This window comes from Zonotrichia albicollis, chromosome Z (genome assembly GCF_047830755.1).
Source record: "Zonotrichia albicollis isolate bZonAlb1 chromosome Z, bZonAlb1.hap1, whole genome shotgun sequence".
Classification (NCBI taxonomy): domain Eukaryota; kingdom Metazoa; phylum Chordata; class Aves; order Passeriformes; family Passerellidae; genus Zonotrichia; species Zonotrichia albicollis.
The window spans coordinates 60,639,687-60,662,548 of record NC_133860.1 but is presented as its reverse complement, the minus strand read 5'-3'; the positions used below and the strand labels follow the sequence as shown (position 1 = coordinate 60,662,548).

General features: G+C 37.4%; 1 protein-coding gene across 2 annotated transcripts in view; it reads left to right on the top strand.

The window, feature by feature from the left end:
* CDC42SE2 (CDC42 small effector 2) overlaps nt 1-22,862 on the top strand; it is an 82,285-nt gene that overhangs the window by 10,629 nt on the left and 48,794 nt on the right. Inside the window, exon 3 of one of the 2 annotated variants that reach the window (XM_005486219.4) lies at nt 3,873-3,955. The exons of the other annotated variant lie outside the window; for it this stretch is intronic. The gene's annotated coding sequence lies outside the window, so the exon portion shown is untranslated. The remainder of the gene's footprint in view (nt 1-3,872; nt 3,956-22,862) is intronic. 2 annotated transcript variants of the gene reach the window in all.

Genomic DNA, 22,862 nt, shown 5'->3' with positions numbered 1-22,862 from the left:
AAGGCATTCTGAGGTAAGTTTAAGTATGCTACTGTCCCAAGTCCTCTTGTAGGGCTAAGTTGGTGAACAGAAGTATCTTTCTCCTGAAGAAACAGAGTGTCTTTCTCCTAAAGGCATACCTTAAGCGTAAACGCCATCTCTAGTTTGTCCTCTAAGGAGCTCTGATTTTGAGATTTATATCCCTCTGGTAGGAATGGAGAAACTGAAATGAACCTTCTCAATTTTTTCAACTTGTCTTTTATGTTATATACTGTATGTCTCTTTTGGTGCCAAATATGCACAGGTCTGAATTCACTGATGTTTCACTGACTCCATTCATTATGGTCCTGTGTAATTAATTGCTGTACCAATTACAGGCTTCATCATAGTGAAATAATAAAATATGCTCTCTGGGCTGTCTGTAATTTCCTGTATGTATGTGACTTTGCCTTTGACTAGAATACAATGAAGATTTTAAACCTGTGTGACTTTGCCTTTGACTAGAATACAATGAAGGTTTTAAACCTGTGTGTATATATATGGTGTATGTCTACGGAGATAAAAATTACTTAGGTACAAAATAAATAATTGGTATTTTTTCCATTTTTGTTTTTAATAACTTTCAAAATGATGAAAAAGTTCCAAATGAAGACAGTGAAACCCAATGCAAACTTTAGATTTTTATTTTTTAATGGATAAAACAGTTAAACTGCTGAAGTTCACTTTTTTTTTTCTTCTAGCAGACAGGACTGAATGTCTGCAGAGTAACTGTTCATGTATTATAAATTCACAGGCTCTTTAGCTTAGAAAATCTTTTTCTTTATGGTATGAATGCATCTTTAAAGTTTACAGTGTACATGTCTTGCGTTTTCAAGGTCTGTATCAAATTCCAACCTGTTTTGTATAATTAGAAAACAACTTAGAAGGTGTTATTGAGCTAAAGTAATGATTTTGCTCTCTGAATTTGATACTTAGGAATAGCAGTATTAATTTTCTCCATTCTTTTGATGCTTATGATGCTTTTATAGCTGTTCCACTAAAATATGCTTCCTTTGCATTGAGGTTCTCTAAAATAATGTCTCTCTTCAGTAGAAGCACTGTACTAATAGATATATTTCACTTTCCTAAGGGCACCCATATCCCATTTTTTCAGCCCTATTGATTTGGTTTTTGTCATCTTTGTTTCCATACACAGATTTTATAGTGAACTCCTCATAGAAGGCAAATGTGACTTGTGAGCTGGGATGGACTAAGTAAAATAAGAAATCATCTGAGAGATATTATCAAGATTGCAATGTTAATATGACCTGTTAATATGACCTGTTAATCACTAATGCAACATTAGTGATTTTTTGTAACTGGTTAAATCAGTAATGTAATTATTATTTAGAAATACAGGCTTGAAAACAAGGCTTCAGAGAAGCATACAGCTTCAAATTCTCACACAAATTATACCACTTCGAGAAATGCTTGTTGTAACTGGATTTTTTAATGAATGTGATGTGGGCAAGTCTGCAGTAAGCCCTCCAGAGTCAACAGAGTTGGCACTGCTGGATAAGTAGTGTGCCTTGGCAGTACCTGCAAACAACTACTTTTTCCACTCTGCTGTCATTTAATAGCCTTTCAAGCCAAAAGTCTACCATTTATAGCAATGATTTTATTAATTAAATTGTCCATTAGGATGTATATTTAGTCTCCAGGATTCATACATCTGGAATTCTAAATAGCTGTGGCATGATGACTTAGAGCCACTGGTCCAGATCATCTCATTTCTGACTGACTTTTAAAGATGTTGTTGTACAAGGATGGCTTTCGTTATTCTGTCCTGCTGCTCTTACAGCATGTCCCTAGATTTCCAATGATGAAGTTTAGGAAAGTCTTGAAGTCTTTTTTTTTATTTAAGGAGAGGGGTGGAGGAAAACATTTGGCTTAGAGATTGTAAATATAGATATTCTTATATCTACTGTTTCCTCATTTGTATAAATGTTATTACATATTTAAATTGTTTATCCAGAATTGGTCTCAACATGCTAAGGATGTTATGTGTGCTTTTAATGTATTCTCCTTGCTAATTTCTCATAATGCAGGTTTCTCTGAGTGAAATTTACCAATGTAAATCTTTCTCCACTTTGCTTTCAGTTGCATTGCATTTGAGTGAGGAGGTCTGTGTTTACTGCAGCTAAATGAGCTGTTTCTCCTGTCTACGTACCAGCTATTGTCCCCAGTGTCTTAAACTAGAGGGTAGCTAAATTTCAGTAACACTTCTGTTATAAAGTTCAATAACACTTCTGTTATAAATTTCTATAACACTTGTGTTATAAAGTTGACATCTACTCTAAAAAGACATGATTGCCTTTCTGGCTTTAAGGATTTTATTTGCTTCATATTGGACTTTAACAGCTCTTGTCATGCAATGCCATGCAGACAAGTTTATCCCTTTCCTCTTTTCCTTCACAATATTTTTCTTTTCAGCAACCATTTTTCTGCATTTATAGTCTGCTCTACCTGCTCTCATCTGCCTTAGCTCTTCATTCCTAGTTCATAATTTCTCTGACGATCTTTTCTGAAAATGACATGGGTAAAGATAAACACCCCCTAATTTTACATTTAAAATCTGTCTTATGTCAGTCTGAGAAGAAAGAGACTTGGTTTCCTAATGTGTGGGCAAGGAAGGGCTCAGATATGATAAAAAAGCCCCCAGTAGAAGTCTGAAAGCAAATGCCTCATCATATAGTGTGAAGGTTAAAACATTGGAGTCCTCAAGTGCAGAAGGGAGGTGGAACTTTTTGTCTGGGGTGTTGTTTTGCTCTGTTTTGGGGTGGGTTTTTTTGCTTATTTTAGTGAAATCTGCAAACATTTCCCTATCTAACACAGGAGATGTACAAAATTTCATTTACTACCACATTGGCATTATTTTTATATGCACATTTGAAGTGTGAACTAGATTGTTTGATATTTTCAGCTTCCCTCACATCTTTTGTCTGTTTTGAAACCCATTTCTGATATATCAGTGCTTTCATGACTGTCGTTGCAGGTGAATACCAGAGTCTTCTGGTTTGTTTGGGTTGAGTTTTTTGAATAGAGATTTAACAGCACTAAATATTCTCCTGCTACTTCAAGTAGTAGTGATTCTTCTTTTCACTCAGAGCCAGCTCTTATGAGTGTGTTTCTTTTATTGCTTGCAGTACTTGCAATACACCCTTCCTTCAACTGAGAACTGCTGAACTCGTTAGCAGATGTCATGGATGCGATTCAGTAAAAAACTTGTTTGCTAAACCTCACACACTTGGTGGCATTGAACTGCCATGTTACATATTATTATTGGGAACTAGTACAAAACTGTTATTCCTGAATGACCTGGTATTGCCAGTAAATTGAAATCTGATCACTAGCTATACTTGTGAAGAAATAATGTTGGAATACACATACAATTTCCACACACCCCTGCTAATATAAAAGTCTGACCCTAGCAAAGGAAGCAGCCAAAATTAAGTAGGTCCTGCTTTTGTACCCATGCTCCTTATTTACTTCATTTAACTATGTCAAACATATGTGTATATATATAAAAATAATTTATGTAACTTAAACAGGGTATAAGCATACTGGGATATAAGGGTTAAGAGGACCTGAGAGTGCACAAGTCAGTGATTGTTTCTTTCAGCAGTGCTGTAAACAAGGTAGTCGTAATCCTTGGAATCGTTTACAAGTGGAAATAGCTCAGTTATTCTGACACTTGCGGTTCTTTGCAAAGGAGAAGTCTTGGAGGAACTCCTGACTCTCCCTCTTGGTAGCTGTTTTTTTTCCTGGAACCATGAAGTTAACATTGCTCTTCACTGTGAATAGTTTGGATTAGGTGCTGTAACAGACAGTAACTTAATTCTGTTTTTTTTCAGTTTTTCATTGCTCTCTAAAATTGGGGATATCTTCACTGAATAACTTGCTGCTTAAAGAAAGTAACAGAAGTTGGGAAATTCAGGTAGGCAATACTTTCGGTTTACTATTCACTTTAAATGTTGATGCAAATATGTATGACAGATCTATAAATAGTCATTGTACCAAAACCAAAAAAGTGTGATACAGATTTTAACCTTACTAAGACTGAATGTGGTTTCATGGCACCTCTTGAGCTCTAATCAGGCCCTGATAATAAGTCCAGCAGACTTATGACATTCAAGTGTTCTTTGTAATAAAAATAAATTATTGTTCAGATTTAATGTGATAGGAGATCCAGGTACTTTGTAATGCTCAATAAATTCAACAAACTATTTTTGACAAACTATTGTCTTGTTGCCCCAACATATTCTGGTATTCATGGTATGTGCAGCCACATACACTTCCATTTCTTTTCCCAATTTCCTTATCAAGGAAAATTCTTGATGGATTTGCTAATTACATGTATTTCATATTTCACTTCCTTTGTTTCAACTAAGGCTACTAAAGAGATCTCCAATACTTAATTCCAGTATAAGATGACTGAATTCTTTTGGTGTTCTTCGTGTAATAACTTTCATGGTTTTAATAATTTAGTTTGCAACTCTGTATATTACAGAGCTGTTTATTCTGCTTTGCTCTGATTTTAAGGATTCATCCAGCTTTAATTTGCTACTTTCTAGTTTTTAATTCAAATACATGTGTTTTGGTGTAGTGTTAAATAATGTGTAGGAATTGACAGTAGTTTTAATTACCTGAATTTTCCTCCGCCAAAATACTCAAATCTGTTCCTATTTGACTTTGCTCATTGATAATGATTGTAGCACATGTATATGGGGTTAATTGCTGGGGTTACACTAATAACCAATGAAACAGTTAAACCCTGAAACTATTGCTAATTTCTTATGACCTCAATTCTACATAGCAATTTAATTTTAGGAGCTTGTAGTTCTCGTTTAATATTTTTATTTACTGTTTTCATGTTTTACTTTTTAAAAATCCAAATGAAGGCTGTGGAAAAGAATCCTGTAGGATATCAGTACTTTAGGAAATGTATATAAAAATCCCTTGCGCAGGTTGTTTCCCCAAAAAGAGATGTAACTTGTGAAACATATTGCAAAAACTCTCCATATAGTGTTTTGCAGGCTTTGTTATTGATTTCTTTTTCAGGAGCTAAGTGTCTTTCTATTTTACCTTACTCTCTGCTTCTAATCACCATTCATGTAGTATGTAATTCAAGTACCCGTAAAAATCGATGCTTAACCCTAAAAAAACTCAAAGTATTTTGAATTTTGTTTAAATACAGGTAACATTACATTTTACATTTTAAGATACTGGTCAGTGTTACATTTTCTGTTTCATTCTTTCTGCCTCCCTTCCCCCAAGTTCCTTTGAACATTCTGAAGTGTTTTCAGTATGACTGATGATACCAGACGTGTTTGGGCTTATCCTTAGTGTTGTGCACTTCCTTTCCATTATCACCTGATCTTTTTAGCTCTCATTTCACTATTACTTGTAAAACGTTTCTGCCAGGGAGTCTGGGGAAGAAAGTCTGCACAGGGATTTACCCTGGAGAAGCATGTGACAGAAAGGTGATTGTATTCTTAGCATGAGAAACTGAAGTGTAAATAGCATCCCACGCTGGGAGCAGGAGCTGCTGTCTCTGTTGCTGACCCTGCAGCTCCTCCTCTGGCCTGCTGCTTGCTGCTGGGACTCAAGGACATTCCCAGATGTTTTATGTGCCCACCGAGTGAAAAAATGTTTTCTGCCCACCATGTGCAGAATGAGATTGGGCTGTGCCGATGGGAATCTCTGCCCTTTCGACTCTGTCAGGAAAGGGGAGAGAGAAAGAAATAGTAGCCCAGTTGTAGTAACTAGCCCAAATCTAAGGTCATTTTTAAGTAGTTTTATGAACTGCCAACCTCAAAAAATTCACAACCAGAAAAATACTGTCCTGTGAGGGTGGATGGAAGAAGGAAGGCAGGCAGTTGGGTAGCATGTGTAGGGGTGATAAGGATAGGTAAAACATGATGGTGATGATGCCTATTTGAAGAAGACAACTCAGAGGAAAAGAAGAACAGTATTTAAAACCAGAGGAAAGTAAGGGCTGTACTGTAAGCAGCAGCAGGAGGGGACAGGGATGGATGACAACTGGTGCAGGAAGGCAGGTGAGGAAGGAGCAGAACTTGTGGAGCAGAGGTTCAGTGAGTGGTGATCGCCACTGGAGCAGGAGCAGACAGGAAGCAAAGAGAACTCGCAGTGCAAAAATATGCGTGTTTCGTTCTTGTGCCAGAGACAAGTGAAGTGCAGTGGGTGTTCCCAACCTGTTGGCTGGCCTTTCTGTGCAAGCTCCAGGAGTGTCTCCAGGAAGCTTTAATCATAGACCAGGAAGCGCAGCTTTCCTGACTTTCCTTGCTGGCAGCTATGATGTTGGTGACGGTAAAATCTCCATAAAAACCTTATTATGTGGCCTATTCCAGATTAAAAAAAAAAAAAAAAAAAAGCCTCAGATCCTAATATTTTTCTTCATTTTTTGAAGGTTTTGAAATTCAGAAATTGAAAGTATCTAAGATAGTGATGGACAGTGCTCTAGTGCCATTTCCTGCTGCCTGTTTGCCTAGAACCCTGCTACTTTTCCTTTCCCTGCTTCACTGCAGTTGTGTGGTGGACTTTGTTCACATGCCAGGGCTTTTGTCGCATGACTCTGACCATGTGCTTTGTGGATGTACTTCCAGGCATGTGAAGTTGAAGTATTTAGGCTTGTGGCTCTTCTTCATAGTTAGTATATTCCTCATCTGGCCTCACAATACCCTTAAACATACAGTTTCCAGCTGTTAAGAGGAAACTCGGAAAAATCTGGAAAAAAAAATAATTGAAAATGTGTTTTTCTCAATTTTTCCATTCTCTTTATTGCTAATTCACTAAAGTTCTAGAATACTGGGGTGAGGGAAATGATGGACAAAAACCTCTCTCTTGTGAAGGCAGTGTCAAAACTGTAAATTACTAAAGTTTGGCAAGGGAACCTTTGTTCCATTCATGTCTAGAACTAAAAGCTGGTGCAATGTTTCTGCATTACTCTTTACCTCCAGAAGTCATTACCCTAAAATGCTGGTGGACTGTTCATATGTTGTGCGCACATCTTGATGCCGCCATAGAAAAAAACACACATCTTCAAAATCTCAGATATGTCTTTTATGTTCTCCTGCTTTTTTAGTATATGATTTTCAAATTGGGTCTCCAATCTGTGCAAGACTTTAGTTTCCTGATTAAGGGAATGTTTAGACTTCACCACACTTTCATTAGTTTTCTGTGATTCTAATTTTCAATTTAATAGTTGATTTGTTAATTTGAAGCAATGCCAAAAAGAGAAATTTTAGTTCATTTACGTAATTGAAATTTAATTCAGTGCTTTTTACTCTGAGGGGAAGGAAGGAAAGAAAGGAAAGAAGGAAAGGAAAGAAACTCACATAAGATGTTGGATCTCAACATTTTATTTCATTAAGAACTTCTGTTTTTCAGTGTAGCTTAACTACCTTTAACTTCTAAATTCATGTAATCATATTAATCCTGTAGAATAATTAAAGTAACACAGGTAGAAGACTGTCCTGTTACTCAATTTCAGATGCCCTTTTGTGCAACCGTTCCATTACTGCTGACTCTTGTACCTTTGTATCTTACTGTCCTCCGCTTCCTCCATTGTTAAACTTGGGGCAAATCACTGGGGTGCAGCTGAATTATGTGACTGATCCAGCTTCTCAAGGGTTCAGAAATGGTTTAGTTTTTTTTCCCTGAAACATTTTGTTTGCATTTCGAGGTAGAACATAGCTGATCCAGCTAAACTATATTAATGTGAACGCCCATGGTCCTTTTGCTCTCACTTTACACAGTATGTGGAACATGAAATACAAATTCTCTGAGGCTTTGTGTCATTGGAAACCATAAAACAGAGGAAAGCTAGGAAACAAAGTTTGTCAATAGGACAATGGCAGTCATGGTAACCAAATTTCATTATACCTGTCTGTACGCAGAGAATAGTAAATGAAAAGAATAGAAAAGTGTGTAGGGAATATTGGTTGATGTCTAAATAAGATACTTAAACTGGTTTGTCATCCTCTGTGCTGTAATGGGGAAGAGAAGGAAAGCACAACACCCCAGAGGAATTATCCTGGGAAATATACCTGCCTGATGTCCAGTTTCTGTAATTTGAAATATTGAATATACACCTGAGAGATCTTTCATTTTTGGAGTTTTTTAATTAGACTTCTAATTTGCTCTAGAATCCACTTTATTTTACAAATCCAGTAGTTCTCTTCTATAAGACTTTTTTCCTTTCTGGAAGTTGTATGCTATAATCTTTTTCTTAAATTGGCTAATCTTATGTGCAGTGGGAAATAAGACTTCCTGAAAAACTTGTGTCCTGCCCTTTTACACTGTACTTTGCAACAAATATTTTTTTTAAAAGAATATGTGATTTTATACTGGAAAAAAAACCCTGCCATTTTGTATTTACGGCACAAAGCCTGAGAAGCTTAAGAGTACAATTCTGGCTTTCTCCACCTTGAATAATTACATCTCCATGGAAAATGCCCCAAAGTCCATTCAGTACTTAATGTTTGGGACAAAGTGCTCTCTGCAGAGAGAATGCCAAGGACAAATGTCTTGGGTGTACTTGAACACTGACATCCTGGGCTGAGTGTTAATAGTCCTTGCTATGTGCAGTGCTTACTGTTTGTCTTCTGTGCTTCAGGTTTGTGTGTGCAATACGATGCATTCCCTAAAGCTGCCAGGCAATGCCTTGGTGTTACACTGTCAGAGTATATTGCTATAGTTGTGAAATAATTAAAGACTTCCGTTCCGCAGCTTGAAGTTACTTGAAATACTTAAAACCTAGTAAGTTAGGTAGCTCAGAGGCAGAGAAAAGCTCTCGTTAAATCTAAGAACTGGCTGAAAGTGAGCACAAGCAGGAGAGATCTGTTTGTTCCATTACCATGTCTAAATGTTCTTGAGTTCTGGGTGGAGCTTCTAATCATACAGCTGTCCATTTTCTTGAAAGGAAAGAAAAGGATCCTGTTCTGTCCCGTATGAATGATCTAATATAAAGACAGAAAGCATGAGTAATGAACAGGCTTGTGCTGATAGCAGAAATTAATTCTCAGGTTTGTCTTTGCCACACAAAACAGTCCTGCAGGCTGTCTTTCGGACCAATAGCACGCTGCAGGACACAGATTGGATTTTGTTCTAACTTTGTTCTTAACATTATGTGCAGCTTACATCCTTGTTAGGAAAAGCACTTTAACCTGTGTCCCTTGAAGGAGTGGCATGTTCCAATATGCACTTATTTAGAGTTTTGCACATAGATTCAGAATGCAGTCTTGAAAATTTTTGTAACATTTTTCTTTGGAGGTGCAGATTTTACAGACTTCTTTCTTCCTTTCTGTCATTTCACACAGACCGACTGTCTGTGACATGTCTACTGATGTTCAGAATTATTTGACTGGACTGCTTGTGTGCTACCTTAGGTCCAGAAGAGACTGATCAATTTCTTGGAATATGCTTCATTCATATAATGTTATACTTTGCATGGGCACCAATTAGTTATGTAATTTTCTTTGTAAAATACAAAGAGTGAAGCGATTATCTTCCTGCTCCTGCCCCCTTTAGTATGAAGTAGTGGCTGTAGATTTTTCAAGAATCGGATTTCTTCTTTTGACCAAGGCAATTCAAAAGAAACCCGTTTTGTCTTTAAATCTTTCTCTGCATTGAAATGTAATTTCAATTGCATTGAAATCAGTCTTTAATCCTTCTAGTCTTTCTTCATTCCCAGTTATTAATCCTACCAGGAATGTTTTCTGTTACTGAGTAAATTGGGGAGGAGAGGTAAGTAGGCCAGTATTTCCATTATTCCTGTTGCATAATTGATCTGCCTCTCTGTGACTGTGTTATGCATGGCTGACCTTCCGTTTGGGGCTGGTTTATTAAACTTCATTTCAAGTATTTGTCAACAGTTACTTTGTCAGTCATGTTGGGCCTTAATTATGGATCACATTCAGAGGCTGGGCTGCATTTGTGCATCCTGGGCATATTCACTCCTTGCTGCACAGTTGGAAGACCTCTAAGAGTGGATGGCCTCAACCTGGAACTTTAAATCCCACTGACAGGCAAATGAGGATTGCTGCTTTTGAATTGTCTCAGGCAGGAAGACAGTAGGGAGTTTCAGTAGCTTCAGTGGGTTTTTGTTTATTTTTTAATTAATATGAGTGAATTAAAAAATGAGGATAGCAAGACTACCCTAAACGAACTCCCTTCAAAGAGTGGTCTGTTCAAGTTAGTGCTAGTATTGTGGGAAAGATGCTTTTACTGAGGTAAGGAGGAAGAGTGAATTACCTTCTGTTAAAGAAGAGTACATGGGTGATAGTTACTTGTTACAGTATATATATCTATATAAATATAGATATATGTATTATATCTGTTTTTATGTATACATAAATTACCCTAGGCAGAAGAGGGATGGGAGGCACAGAAAAGCATTGTAATTAATTACTAGGAGGCTGGAGGAATTATTTTATTTACAAAGTAGCAAACTGAATCTGAAGTTGAGTAGCGCCTGCATCTCAAAACATCTGTCAGGACTTGAGTGGAAACTGCAGGGGTACATGACACTTCTGACAATCTCGCAATCCAACTTTCCATCTGAGTTCTGAGATGCTTCTAACATAAAGGCCCTAACTTGAGAAGCCACAAGAGACTGCTGCATTGACTGTCTTTTAATGGACTGTGACTTAACAAGTAAATGAAAAGCCACACAGTGATATGAATCTCTGGTCCCCACTGATTTTAAAGTGCAGGTCCCCAGAGCAGTTTGTATATAGGTGTTACTACTTGATTTATTTGTTGTAGTGAAAACAAATTCATGGAGGTTTGCTGAAATTTCTCATTGTTAACAGAATTTCTGTGGAATAAAAACACAACTTCCTGTCAAAATTTTATTTACCTTCAGATAACCCCGTCCATGTAATGATTTTGCCAACAAGTGCTCTCTCATAAATACAATGGTTCCATTGTTTCTGTACCCTCATTCTTTTGCTCTCCATCTGACTCCTTCATATCTCCTGCAACTATCTTTGCCTGTGAATATTAAGATATATTTCAGCAAAGCTTTTTAATGTGGTAGTTCTCTTGTGCTTTTACTTTCCATTCTTCAGATTTTTTTTTGTTTAAATCGAAACAAATCAACCCAGTTATTTTATATCACATGTAAACTTCAGACCTGTTTCCTAAATGTAGTTTCTCTCTCTGCTTGTTCTGCCTTGCTTCTCCTCTTCATCTCTTTCCCCTGTTAGAACACCAGCCTTTCCTGTTACCTCCAGTATAGCACTAACCCTTCCTGTTACCTTTCTGCCTCTTCCTTTCTGCTGCTTCTAACTCAGAATAGCTACAGAGGTTGGTACCACTGTGGTGATTCTGTTAGTTTGATCCAGATCATTTAGTCCTTTGTGGTGGGTGGTGCAGGAGAAAGACTGTATGTAACTATTTCTGTTTTTAAAGCCCAGGAAAAAGTTGAGAGCTTTGCAAATACTGACTGTCATGCCATTTATGGGGAAGGGACTTGATATGTGTTACAAATTACAGAATGGTTTGGGCTAAAATGGATCTTTAAGGTGGTATTGGAGACTTGTGGGTACTCTTTGTTAACCTATGTATTGGTACTACATATTGTTTTGCTGTGACTGGTAGCCCCTTGTAAATAGAAGCCTTAATTGCCCAGTGTGAAGTTTTGTAGCAGAAAAATCTGTGTCCCAAAACAAACTGTTAAAAAGCGCATGCTTGTTCCAGTCTTTAGAGGTTGATACACTTTCATTCCCATATGTGTTTAAAGAAGTCACGTAGCATTTACTCACCGGAAGCTTTACAATAGAGTAGCACTGCAGCTATTGCTAATTTGGTAGTTCAAGTTGAGCTCAAGTGTGGAAGTGGTTTTTTGTTTGTTTCGCTGCCTTTTTTTTTAATATTTTTTTTCCTTTTCATATACCTGAGAATCCTCTAGAAGCAAGATTCACATATATCCAGAAATAATAGCTTGTTTTGCAGAAGCTTTTGATATTCTGAGGGTGTGTTTAATAGCACAGTTGCTAGTAACATGCAGCTACAAAAGGAACAAAACTCCATTACTTGACAAATTAAGAGCAGTAGCTTTTCAGAAGAGCTTCTAAAAGACTTCTCACTGTCTCCTTATTGTGCTGTTAGTATTGGTACACTTAAAGAGCATTAAATTTTTGATAAACTACATTTTCAATATTACAGTAAAATGGGATATTCATGAAGAAGTGAAAAAATGTATTTTAGACTTGTTTTCAGAATTTTTGCAAAAATCCTAAGCACTGTGCCTTTTTCCATCAAAATACCAGTCTATATTTGTCAAAGTTGACAACCACTATGCACCAACTGTTATTGCTGGTATTACCAGTACTGTCTAAATTTTGCAGCTGTCTGGGATATCAGTATAGTACAAAGCAAGTTAAATCAGTTTTTTGGGGGTTTTTTTGAGAGTGATAGGTTTGTGTACATCTCACTAGAGCAGCTGAAATGCTTGAGGTACCCATCAAGCTATGTAAAAATATACAGACCTGCTAGTTATTTCCAGACATTCAATAATGGATGTACTAGTGGCATAAAAAGATTCACTCTCTTTTGCCAGGCATCAACATTATTCACTACATTGCATGTTGAAGAACTGCAGTTATTTCAGCATCATCGTGTGTTATTCTGCTGCTCCTCTCTTATCCCTCTTTATTTTTCTAGTTACTTCTGCCTTGTTGCTGCCTAATGTGAAATGCATGTTTTGTTTTTGATGTTTTTTGCTTTTGTTTTTCTTGGACTCTAGCTGATGTATGTCTTTAACATGGAAATTGCAGTTCTCTCTCCTAGTTGTTCTATCATCTGAGTTACAGAGCTGCACAACAGGTGGGGGAGACAGAGATATGAGATAAGGCTAGATGAAAGAGCAGGTGGAATCAAATACTGAAATACATAGTATTACAAGTAAACAATGATACCTATACCATTTCTTGATCTTATTTTGTTCCTGCTTTAAATATTTATGATATATTCTCATGGTGGAAGAAAGCCCACAATTGTAGGGTAAGAAAAAAAATAAACCTTTTGTTGTACTATAAGTATTTCACTCAGGGCCCTTGAATAATACTGGTTGTATTCTTCACGATTAGATGCTTTACACAGAACTGAGGCACGTAATTTTAAATATGCTGTTTTTTTCAAAATGTGGACTTTTATGTCGTTGAAAGAAGTGTGGTTTGTTCAGCTCTGCTTTCCTCGTGCCCTTCAGAAATAACAGTGAGGCCAGAAGACCTCAGTAGAACTACCGAGGGGAAACCCATGAGGGAAGATCTAACCTGTTTCTCAAAAAGTTACCGTGAACAGGACGGGGCTGTCCTGAGTTCAAACAGCATGCTGCTGCCTGTGGCCCAGGTCAGAATGTCACATCATGGGACAGGTGCCAGCCTCTTGGTTTCAGACTGTCTGGAAGTCATCACCCGCTGACTGTTCAGGAGTGCAGTGAGTGCACAGCCTTGCCGGCGTGCTCTGGTAATCTTACAGGCAGGAAACAATGGAATTCATATTGCCTTCTATGGAGACTGGGTTTCCTCAGAGCTGGCACAGGTCCTAGATGTCTCCTTCACTGTCCGCTGTTGTAAAGAAACAGGCCTTCAGGAACAGGATTGCTGATTTGATGACATTAAGTGAAAAACTAGTCTGGCCTTTAGTAGAGGCCTAGATAAACTGTGATTTCCTTTCCACCTTTTGCTGTGTGATTGTCTGGCACCCTGTGTGCGAATGCTTTTGTACACTATTCAATCTCTGCATCTGCTATTAATGTAAAATTGATAATCTTTAAAGTGTATGTGTAAGATGTACATGAACTAAATATTCTGTTTCCATTGTAAAGTACTTGTACATAGCAAAAAACCCCATATTTAATGAGATATTGTGTGTTGCTACTCAGGATTCCCATGAAGAGTTAATATCTTTCTCTTCTCTAATAATTTTCTGCTCTTTAGCAGTGAATTTTTGCCCTGAGAAGGGGAAATTCAAAATGAAAACAATTAATTTTGTTTTCTTTCTTCTGACACCAGAAATGCTAAGCAACTTCCTTTTATGAAATTGCTGACAATATTCTGGCATTTACAATTAACAAGATAGCAAAACCTGTCCAAGAAATAATGAATTTTAAAATATTTCTGATTTTGTTTATTTAGCTACATTTCTTAAATGCAAACACTCCCTACAGCCTTCTCCTTCACAAGTGTGCAGAATGAATCTAGCTGTTAGTGCCAGTAAATAATTAAATTAAACCATGGGAGGATTGTTCAGTGCGAATGAGCAGTGCTTGAGATCACAGCACAGTGTGCTCATTTGGTCATTGAATTCTTTCTTGTTTTCTGTCTTCAGTCTGTATTCCCCAGAGAAGGCCACTTCTCTTGAACAGAGCTCTTTCTGGAAGACTGGATTTATTGGGAGACTGTGCTCGCTAGTGTTAAAAATACAGGTCTTGTCTCAGAGGAGTTCTTAAGTTGAATTGCAGTGTGAGCTCCCCATCAAGTCAGGAGTCGAGACTGGATCACAAATCCAGAGCAGCTTCTGCAGTGCGTGCCTGGGAGGGAGGGAGGGATGGAGCTGGTGGTGACAGGCATCTGAGCAGGGCACTGTGCCTTCTGCAGCTCCTCATGCCAGTGCTCACGTCTGGCAAAGGCTTGCCTGCCTGCTCCTAGGGGGGAGAGGGCGGAATGCTCTTATCTGGGGCTGGGAGGAGCAGATAATGAAACCCTTTGTGTCCCCCTCCGGAGACATGAGCTTCGACAGCAATGAGCTGTGCAGCTGCAGCCCTGGCAACAAGGCCCTGGAGACAAGAATGAGGTCAGCTTCCCAGCGCAGGATGGCCAGGGGGTTAAGGATGAGCAAATTGAATGGGTAGCATAGTATTTAGATGAACCTGTGTGCCTGTTAGTCTTACTAGGAATATATATTTTTTTGTTTTAATTTTGACGCTTAGACTGAAATATATCCAAGTGTCTTTTAGTACATCAATAAACCAATGACTAAGGACTTGTCAGTGTCTTTGTTGCTTTTAAGGGTCTTGATAGTGCATTTTCTGGAGAATTCAGTGTTCTTTGGTACAGTGCAGACAGTTCATTGTCACTAGTTAAAGAGCATGAAAGAAGTCAGTTTTGATTTTTGTAGTGTAGGTGCACAAAATCCTTAAAGATGCAATGGTTTAAGAAAGAAATTTCTTTTTAAAAGTGAACTACTTCAAAGGGTTATTTGCCTTGGTGCTTCTGAAGTGATTATGCCTGTTGTGACAGATTATTTCCATAGAAACTGATGTTAAATACTTCATTTTTTAGATGGAGCAATCTGATCTATTTCCATGGGAAGTTCCATGAATGAGTTGAGGATAACTCTACTGATGGGAATGCGATAGGCTTCAGTAATTACCTTGCTGTGGATAGGGATTCACAGGCCACAGTTTGGGCTGCATGTCTGAGAGAGAGGGGGCATTTATTTGAGGGAGAGATTGAATAATGAGTACCTTAAACCAAATGATCTGTGTCTGAGTGGCAGACAAAGAGGGCTTTGGGGCACTGTCTGATTATTCTGTGTGAAAGGGCCACAGCCATATCTGGCCTGCATGCTGAATCTCGCATGTGAGCTGTCACTCCTTATTTCTCCAGAAATAAGAGAAAAAGGGGAAATCAAATCTGCTTAGGAAGCAAGTGCGCCTTGCTGGTAAAGGTGCTGTTACTGACTGCACGATGCTCATCTAGTTACTGTAATGAGGAAATTTTAGTTATTTTAGTTCTGTTTTCCAGTCTTTTGTCAAATGCAGTAGACATTTTTTAAGATGTTATGTACAGGTCTTTGTCTGTTTTCCCTTACATTTTCATACCTCCTAGATGCAGTCTGTAATATTTGTCCTACAAGCTGATTGTAAGTCACAGCCCAGAGCAAAGGGAGCAGCAGATGTGGAGATTCCAGGATGTTTTTTGATCGGGCCAAAATGCTGACCTGAGGGAATTGCAAGTTCAGGACCAGGTTTACTTCCACTGACTGTGCTACACAGGCACTATTGTCCTGCACAGGAGCTGGGTGAAGAGCTATCATCCCACTAAGCTGTTCGAGCACGATTTAATGAAGCTTAATGGTAGAATGAATGAGTTTCTGATTTCTTGGCTTCTCTTATTTGTTGCCTCTTGACGTGAGCACTGAAGGTTAAAGTTAAGGAGAACATGTTTTTTTTACTAGATATATTTTTTGACTTGTAAAGTGCAGAGGGAAAGGTAAAGTGTTAAAATACTTGGAGACACCTCAATACTTAAGTTGTAGAATTTTCTGTATTTTTTTGTGAGGGGCAGGAAAAATGAGGGAAATGTTTTGGTTTGGGAGAGGACTTGAGACTGTACTTAAATATTTAATTGAATAATTATATCTTGCACTCTTTTCAGAAGTTTCTAGTGAAATCAAAGCTACAGATTTAAAGTTTGACACCATATTTAACAGTCCTTTATTTGAGAAGGAAAAACACGTTCAAGAACAACTGCAACTTTTATCTAAGCGCATACTTCTTACAAATTAATCTAAACTTTTGGATAAAAACTGTTATCCCAGGCAAAGGAATTGGTGTGTGTTTCTTTGGGTTTTTGTTTCCAAATATACAGAGTGAATCTTTGTCAGCAGATACAAGGAAAATATCTCCCACCCCACTCACACACAGAGAAGGAAAAAGGAGCAGTTGTGTGACATTGGGAGAGATGGGACCTTGTTACAAAGCAGAGAAACCTTTTATGGTAAATTGAATTGTCACCGTGCAACTGTTTGACAATGTAGTCAAAGTAAATTGCTTCTTTCATTTGAGTTTATTTACTTAAGCCAATTACACATGCAGATTTGATTGTACCTTCCAGCAAAACTCTTATGACTCAGCAACAGATCTTTCACTGGGAAGGATTATATAAATGAAATACTATTATGGTAGTAAATAACTCAAAACAAACAAACAAAACCAGACACAATTAAGACAAGTGTGAAGGCAGGAAACACGTTTCTTTTTTTCTGTGATAGAGAGAGGCTTCCACAATTTTACAACTTAACTTGTCTGATAATGGAGTTTTGCAGTAGTTCTGTAGTGTGCAGACAGAGCGCTAAAGCAAACCTTCAGTATGAAGATATTTACCAATTGTAAATATTGTATATTTCAGAGATACTACAATGTCTTTTTCAAAAGTGTCTGCAAAGCTTCTTAGGAGTTCAAGGTAACTGGAGACTGGGGAAAGCGTCTCCATAGAGCTGAAGAAAATAGTGCCTCTTCTCTCCAAGTCAAAAAATCTCTCATTGTACCTCTTTTGTAAAAGGCAGTGTGCCAGTTTGGGCTATTTTTGTCTTTTAAAAACTCGTGTAATGCCTGTGTTATGGTCATTTGCTGCAGTAGTTCTTGAGAGAAAATGAAGCTGTTGTACTAGTCAGTGGTTTCTCTCTCTCTTCGTTGCTGCAATGAGGGCATGGGACAAGTTCTGCTGTGTTAAATGATACTTCGTCTCTGTTTTGAAAGGGAAGCATGTGCTGACCATGGCAGCACCATGGATACCAGTAAAAGTAGTCGATTTATATATTAGGAAATTCTTATGGTTTGTCTTGTTTCACCATAATAACAGTCGGAGCCAGGAAGATGCTTCTGAATATACGTTTACCTTGTGGTCCAAGGAACTAAATAGTCACCAAGAGAAATAATTTAGTTAATAAGTTTACCTGTCATAAAGATGCCAGATGGTGAGAGTGGTGTAGAAGGTTCTGGAAAAGAGTTTGTTTTCTGGGCTTAAACTTGAAAGCATCAGATATGAAGTCCATCAGGAGCTAAGCCTTGTAATTTACTGTGCTGTCTGTGGCCAGTATGGGTCTTGAAGGAACCTGGTAATCCTTCCCAATACAAAAAGCCACAGTGGTTGTCACTGCCATTTTCCTTATGACTTTGTCATGTATGTTAGAAAAAACTGACTGTTGTGTTGGGTGTCTGAAAAATCTGCAGCTGATCTTGAGTAACTTGTATTTCCCTGTTTCAAGTGGGTAAACGGTTTTGAATGATGTGAGAAATGCTGGAGTCTTCATGTGTATATTTATTGAGATTCTTACTCCGCGTGGAAGCAGCATTCTTTTCATAGTGAGGCAGCACAAGTATTATACTTCACATTTGTTATTCAGGACTTTAAAGTTATCAGCAGAAGTACTCCATGACTTGTCATTGTTTTGGCATGAGAAATGCTATGGTCAAAACATTGTTTATTTTTTAGACTTCGTTTAGGATTTCTGCTTAGGGACTAGAGGGAAGTATGTTGTGTATTTCATTTGCCTTCCTTACCTGTTCAACTAACTGAAGTAATGCAAGAGAGATTGCTTGGAGACAGTATACCTCTGATGTGTATGACAGTTGTTGATACTGTTTTCAAATATGTTTTCTTACAAATAATGTAATTACTCTCCTTTCCTGCCTACCAAACAAAGTCTCCAGAGTGAGGTCTTTGTACTTGAAAGTGTTCGTTCAGTGTGGATAAGCAAATATTACCAGGTAATGTGATCACCAAATTGAAGAGCCCACAACGGGAAGAAGAATGCAACTTCATTACTGTGCCATCTTACAGCAATAAGATTTTATTTCACGCTGATAACACCTGCTGTAAGTAGATGCTATTTTTTTACCGGTACAGAAATTAATATTTAATGGACAATTTTTCCTTGCCACATGTGTTCGATGGAGAACAGCTATTCCTGGGAAAGAGGAGAAATCAAGAAGTAGGTAAGAGAAATGTCTGAAGACTGGGCTAGTGTGGAGACTTGGACAATGTGGAGCAGAAGCAGAAAGTACAGGCTCCTCTACTAACAGAAGTTGTGGGAGCATAAGTATAAAAGGACTCAGTAGCAAAAAGAACCTAGTTCTCTTTCAATGGCTGTTTCTCACCATTACTGCATAAAGAGCTGAACACAGCATGGTTGCTTGGCTTGTTCTTTCTATTTTGTTTTCTAACTTTTGGCTCCTACCCTTACTGTCCTCAGGATCTAACACGCCTGCTTCACAGTGCAGAAAGGAAAGAGCAGACATCACAAAAGGAAAAGCTCTAGGAGACTGAGAATTTTGTAGCTTGATGCACCTTGAGGGTTATTGTTTTGTTTGTTTGAAGCACCAGCAGAAAGATAAAAGTTGCACTCAATTCTAACATTAGTTTCAGACTTAACAGCAGCATACTAGTGCAAGTATTTTGAGGAATATGCCTAGTAGTTTGGGGGTTAGTTTTCCCAAGTTCTGCATTGTCTGTCACTCTGGTGTCTTTATTTCTTTGAGATTTGAGCTGTACCAGTTTGATCATCCTACAAGAAGCTAGATACATACACAAGAGCAATAGAATATTTATTGATTTTTTAAAAACCCAAAACATATGGAATACATTCATGGCAAAAATGTCAAGGTAAATTATGAAATGGGGAAAATTACTATAAAGCCTTGGTTAATTTATTCCAAAAGAAAACAGTGTGTGTTGTACGTCTTTACTTGGGATGTCATTCATAATGCAAATAATAGTAAAAGGCTAGTGATGCACTAGTTCCCTAATGTGCACCCTATTCAGATGCTTATTTGTCCTTCTTCCTGTATGTTGCCTTTTTAAAAGTGAGGAGATAGAGAAAATATTCTTTGAGAAAAAGGGGCAAAAAGTTAAGGAAAGAAGGCAGGATGAGAAAGTGCTTGTGAGCTGTAAGGAAATGAAGGGGCATATTTTTCAGACTTAAATGGCTCAATCATCAGAATAACTTTCTAAGGGCACTAATGGTTACTGCATCACTTCTTTTCTTCAAATGGCATTTGAATGCCTATTTAAAAAAAAACATACAAATGGACTAGAGGTTCAAGATCTTCAATTGTTACTTTAATGTCTGTGTAGAGTAGTGGTTAATGGTGTTGTGGAGGCCTTTTCAGATGGGAAGCACGCCTGTCCATTTATCGTCGTTTCTGTTTGCAACTAGACAAGGCAGGTTACCTTCCATTAATCTGGCATTTATCTACACAATGAAGTTTCAAACTTCAGGGAGGTTTTTTCTGCTTCTTAGTTTACAAAATAAGACAAAACTCTCAAACATGAAAGAAGAAATGAATATTCAGATAAATATGAAGCAGTACAAGCATGTTAGCAGCCACAAATTAACCAATGACTTTACTATATATTTGTTTCTTAGAAAACATACTTCCAACTTGATAATGCTTGGCAAAGAGCAGTTATGCAAAGAAATGCAGTTGTAGCAAATATATCTATCAGAAAACAGGATGTTATTAGGTTTTTTGTAACTTCCGTAGGTCACCATTAGTAACCAAGGTTTCTTTCCAAATTATTTTTTTTTAAACCTGTTTTTCTTCTGTGAGTTGTCTCACTTACAAGGCTTTTGACTTCTATACGTAATCTCACACTGTAAGTATAACATCTGTATCTTGAGAAAAAAAAGAGGCATTTTAAAATCCTGTTATGCCGTATGAGAACCCTTTCAAAACAGAATACAATATTCTAGTGACTTGCACAGACCCTTGTATTAATAAACAGTGAGAAATGAAGTGTTTTCTGGCACAGTTACAGTCCTGTATTGTTGCCTATTTGTAGCAAAGAGAACAAATCTTCTTTTACGTTTTGCTTGGTGTGTATCTGGCAAGTGAGCGTTGACAGCTCTAACAACTGTGTATGTGTTTTACTAGTGTTACCTAAAGAACAGACTCCCTGTATCTATTAGGAATTTGTTAGATGGTTTTGTCAAAGAGCTGCTGAGGATACTGCAGAGCTTTTATAAATACACAAGATTGACATAAGGGGAATGACACTGCTAAGAGTACATAGAACTTGGTAAGTATATACTCTTAACTCATCTTGTGGATACTGTAATTTTGCCCCTCTAGTAAAAAAGTAATTTCCATGGACACTGCAGCCACTGCAGCATATTCCTATTATAAATCCTTACTTCAGTCAATCTTTCCACTTAAAGAAGGATGAAACCTGGTCTTCTCTGAATATTATGTTAATTGAGAAGCAGTGTGTGTTACTGACAGACAGGCAGAGGACCGCTTGTTTGTTCTGAGCAGTGAAGCTGTATAACTGAAAAGATTCCCTTTAAAAATAATGTGATTTTGTCATGAAATTGTCTGAATATGTCTTTATAGTTGTACTGCTAGAATGCAATGAAAACAGATACCAAGGCAGATGTGTAGAGTTCTTTTTAAATACATCACAGAATAAAGTAATCAGCAGTGCATATTCAGTGGGGGTTATTTCAAGGCATGCTATTCAATGAACTGCAGAGTTCTGTGAGCAGAGTATAGAACAATTTCTGCTGACGCATACATGTGTTGCTTTCTAGGAAAAGGTAACATATTTTACTGTTAGTGTATCTGTTCATAAAATTGTAAAAGATTAATACACAGAATTTCAAAAAGTAGTAGATATCTGTTAGCCTGTTGAAAGGATCTCTGTCTTTGGCATCTGTGAGCAGTCGCAGTGCCTTATCTCTGTGAGAAGATACACATGGAAATCCTTGAAATGGTAGAAATGTGTGTGCTCAGAACAAAGTTGACTATGCATGTTATTGGCTGCTTTAAAATACAATTGTTGCATGCCTTAGTTTCCCACACACATAAAGAGGCAGAGGTCAGACTTCCTTAAAGCCTATACCTGCCATGAGCCTCGTTTGTTTGTTATGTTTTAGCAATTAAACTAATTCCTGTTAAATACTAGAAATAGAATTCATGATGATTGATTATGCTCAAAAGTCCTTATATAAATGCATGATTTTTTTTTTACAGTAACTACCAGCCTTTGCTGTGACAATTCTATCTCAAAATTGGCACCACAAATTATATCAAAGAAGTCACTGGATCTAAGATGATGAATCATATCTGTTCAGGGAAAAAGCAAAAGCTGGTTACTTGCTTGGTACTATTTTTCAAAGTTCTGGCAAAGTCTTTGAATCATTAATGAATTAACTTTCTTCTTTTTTTTTTTTTTTTGTAATGTAGCTTTTTAACATACATCAAGAACCTTTTTGTTTCTTCCCCTACTGAGTAATGGGCTGAAACTTCCACTACTTGCCTACTGAGACTGTTGTACAATTTAGAAAAAAAAAAAAAACTCCAGGAAATGTATTTTGGTAATAGCTTTCTGTTTTTTCCCCTATACCATTTAACGTGATTTAATGAATAAATTGATTAAGTCTGTTTTAGAGTAGTAAATGGGGGCCTGGAGTCTGCGTGTCAGAGTACAAAAGTGCTTTTTGCAAACCTGCCTTAGAAAGTAATAACCCAGTTATATCAACAATGTCCTTTGTGTTTTGGACATAATAATTATTTTTGTAATTAAAGTTCTGTTTTATGCTTCCATCTTTTATCTGAAAGTGTGACCATGCAAATAAAAACCTCCTGTGTTTGATAAATAAGCTAGATAATTTGATCTCATGTTCATCCCTTGTAATTTACCTTTGATTTTCTTTATTTATTGTTGAAAACACTGTACTGGTCTCTTCATTGTTCACAGTGATTAAAAATACTCTGTTAACAAAGGACTTTCTAGCTGTCATCAACTAAATGAGAAACCCACATCTGTGCTCAGCTTAGGCGCCTCTGTTTCCCTTCAGAGCAGCAGTGTCTTTCTGTGAAATTGACAGACAATTGTCCTGCAATGTGCCTGACTTGGCAACATGCTCAGAGCTTGTTTGTGCTATGTAGTAGCTATTGACAAGTAATTCAATATTTTACAATAGAAGCAATTCATGAGCACAGTGCTACTGTAGAGCATTTAGTTAGGCCAAACTCAAGATTTTTTAAGTACCTCTTTTTGTTGTTGTTATGATTATATGGAAATAGT